The 3,432-nt window shown below is 35.9% G+C and overlaps 1 long non-coding RNA gene across 1 annotated transcript; it reads left to right on the top strand.

Moving 5' to 3' along the window:
* Positions 1–1,113: 1,113 nt before the first annotated feature.
* On the top strand, positions 1,114–1,676 carry LOC124384751. Its single transcript, XR_006925564.1, has 3 exons — positions 1,114–1,241; positions 1,336–1,434; positions 1,545–1,676. It is a non-coding gene; the product is annotated as an uncharacterized LOC124384751 (long non-coding RNA).
* The last annotated feature ends 1,756 nt before the right edge of the window (positions 1,677–3,432 follow it).

The following is a 3,432-nucleotide window of genomic DNA, read 5'->3' as shown; positions in this document are numbered from 1 at the left end:
TATGCCGAGCAATTCACATAGTGAGCAACCTGAAAGCAAAGGGAAAGATATTTTACTTGCTCACCAAGTATCTGCACTGGGATGAGGTAAGAAGCTGATCCTCAGTGTTCCTCTCAGTGTCATTTTTTTAAACTGGACTTTATCATGTATTTTACTTAAGTATCAGTGTAATCTAGTGGGACAAATTCTTTAAACATTTATATTGAACTATGCTGTCAGTTAAACAGTGTTTTATTGCACTGGGTATTAAATAATGATGTATTTTTGCCAGGAGCCACCAGGAAACATCTACAATATGATCACCAGCACCCTGAAGTCTTTTCTGGAAGACAGCAGTCTGAGGTTCCTGGAGAACAGCTGGTATGGTTATGATCTCTGCCCTGCTACCTGGAACTACATCTTCAGCCTGGATCTTCTGTGTGCACAACTGGGCTGGACTTGGACCATTACCAATATTATACAGTACTGAATGCAAAACATCTTCAACATATTGTAAAGTTAATATTTAAACAGCCATTTTTATATCTTCTATTTAATACAATAAGATCTCACAGGGAAATATTGGGTAATTGTTGCTATGGTGATGTTTCTGTGAGGAAATGTTTATTGTGCATTTATAAATGAAGTTTCCAGGATCAGTGTTCAGACAGTCAGAGAGAATTCTGTAACTTTAGCTGTAAGTATTTCACCATGAGAGGGTCTTTTTTCAGGAAGTGGTAGCTCAGTGGTGAAGGCTCTGGATTACTAATCGGAAGGTCGAGGGTTCAAGCCCCAGAATCACCAAGTTCCACTTTTAGGCCCTTGAGGAAGACCCTTAACTCTCTGTGCTCCAGGGGTGCTGTAGTCATTGCTGACCCAGTGCTCTGCCCTGGCTTTCTATCATCACTGGGGTATGTGAAGAAAGAATTTCTCTGTGCTGTAAGGTACATGTGACAAGTAAAAAGCACCTTTAACCTGTGACCCAGTTCTTATTGCTGATTTTTTCCATTAACGGTCAATAATCTAGTGGTCGTTTAAAATATTGCAAAGTTCCCATTCATGTTGCATAAAATCACAAGTGATCATAAAACCACAATGGCTGCTCCATAACCACCACAAAGACCCTCAACATATCCATTTCTCCTCTATTTTATTTGCTAAGAAGGATCTTTGGCTGATCCTGAACACTTGGCTGAGGCAAGCAAGAACAGAGCAAACACCGTTCCGAGACGTCTGTGTAGCAGCAGTTTTCAGGCTACTTGGTAAGTTTACTGTAAATCCTGTTTCGGAGCATCATCTCACATTATTTCTGGATTCTTCAGCTTTTCACTAGTGGTCTTTGTCTTTCCTAAACAGGGCGACTTGGTCAACTAGGACTTAAGAAGAACCTGCTAACATCATTCGAAAATCTGGCAAAAAGCATTAATCAGTTTGGAATGCAAAACTTCTCAAAAGGTATTTCTAAAGCATCAAATAAAGATGTTTTTATCAATCTTTATTTTATTCTCTGATTTTTAGTTTTGTGCTTCAGCAGACCCTAATTTTGTATTGGATGTTGTGTGCAGGTATGCCATGGGAAGTGCAGCTCTCAATCATCTATGCCATTCATGATCTGGCACCCAGCAACCCTGAAGCAGCTCTGAAGACTTTGGAATCATGGAGGAAAAACAGCACACAGCGCGTTCCCCCAGCCGTCATCAAATGCATTACACAAATCAGCTTCCTTTGTCATCAGACCAAGTCACAAAACTCTAAGAAACTACTGTAGTGATTATTATAGTGAGCACTGCAGTTAAAAACATCAGAAATCACACTTTGGCTTTCAACACATTACAAAATAATTTAATTCAATAAATTAATTTTAATAACTCAATCCATTCAGTTTTGTTTGATTCATTAATTTCTACTCTGTAGATTCAGCTCAAGTCACTCGGTTCAAAAGAGTTCGGTTCAATAAATTCATTTAAAAATAATAAGGTCCAGAAGAGTCGGTTCACTGGATTCGGTTTAATTGAGTCTGAATCGAAAGATTCACTGGAAAATTACTCGATTCCACAGTTCTAACAAAATCTGTAACATGAAACATTCTGTCTCCTTAAAAATATTTCTTTCAGCAGTCTCACTCAAGGAAAAGAAACTTTTGTTCTGTTTGTGCAAAACCAGCAGGTGGTCAGAAAGTTCCTTCTCTGTTCCTGGGTTAGTTTGAGGGGTTCACCTCAGTCAGCTTCGTCTCCGTGGTTTGGCTCGTCATCTTACATCATCGTCTCATTGTAATGAACGGTGTTCCAGCATAAAAAAACCCCTGACCTGCATATATACAGACAATAATCAGTTCCCAAACATCTCAACATTCACTGTTTCTAGTTCAATAACAGAACAAATAGCATTCGTACAGTTCAGAGTCTGATTTGAGGTTTGATCAAGTTTTCATTTTATTCTAATATGTTTGATTGAGTTCTTGCATGTAGATGATACTTTTAATAAATTTAGTACAAACTTCATGCAGGTTCTCACCATAAAGACTGGATTTTATAAAAACCTTTTGACAAAATAATTTGTTTCAATGTTATTAAATCTGTACTCGTTATTTCTACATTATTTATTATATTATTATTTTAATCAGCTTCATTTAACTTCTATTTCATTTATTTATATCACAAAAATTCAGCTTAAAAATTAAACATGAACCCCCTGTATGTAAAACAGTAAACAGTTTAAGTTTAAGACGGTTTAATATTATCAAGAAAAATATCTATAATATAATTATTAATATTGATGATAATAATAATAATAATAATAATAATAATAATAATAATAATAATAATAATAATAATAATAACTGCAGTTGGTTGTCAGATTTCAGTCTTACACTGCCCTCTAGTGGCTCTGTCAGGACTTTCTTTTTACTTTACTTCTTTTACTATTAATCGTTCTTTGTTGTCTAGTTATATCAAGTTGAGGAGTCTCCCCCGTGTGGGTGGAGGAGGAACTGCTACAGTTTAGAGCCAGATTTGAGGTCAGATCAAGTTGAGTTCTAACAGTAAGTTTGATTGAGTTCTAACATGTAAATGGTACATTTAATAAATTTAGTCCCACCTTCATGCAGGTTCTCAGCATAAATAGTGAATTTCATAAAAACATTTTTGGACAAAATAAATGTTATTAAATCTGTACTTTTCTGGATCATTTAGTTTATTACATTATTATTAATCAAAAAACCTCTACAGCTTCACCACTACATCACTCAAATACTACTGCTGTGTGTTTATATTATATATTTAATTACAGATCATTAGACAAGACACCTGTCAGTCAAGATATACAGGTGAATGACAGGTGTCTCGTGCAATGATCGGTAAGTTTACATTTACAAATGATACCTACCTTTTCCGGTTTGTCTGACTTGTCGTTGTGTTTTCGGATTTGTTAATGTGTTTTTGACTTCTCGGCCAC

The sequence above is a fragment of the Silurus meridionalis genome, chromosome 4 (assembly GCF_014805685.1).
Source record: "Silurus meridionalis isolate SWU-2019-XX chromosome 4, ASM1480568v1, whole genome shotgun sequence".
Lineage (NCBI taxonomy): Eukaryota > Metazoa > Chordata > Actinopteri > Siluriformes > Siluridae > Silurus > Silurus meridionalis.
This window is presented reverse-complemented; position numbering and strand designations above follow the sequence as displayed.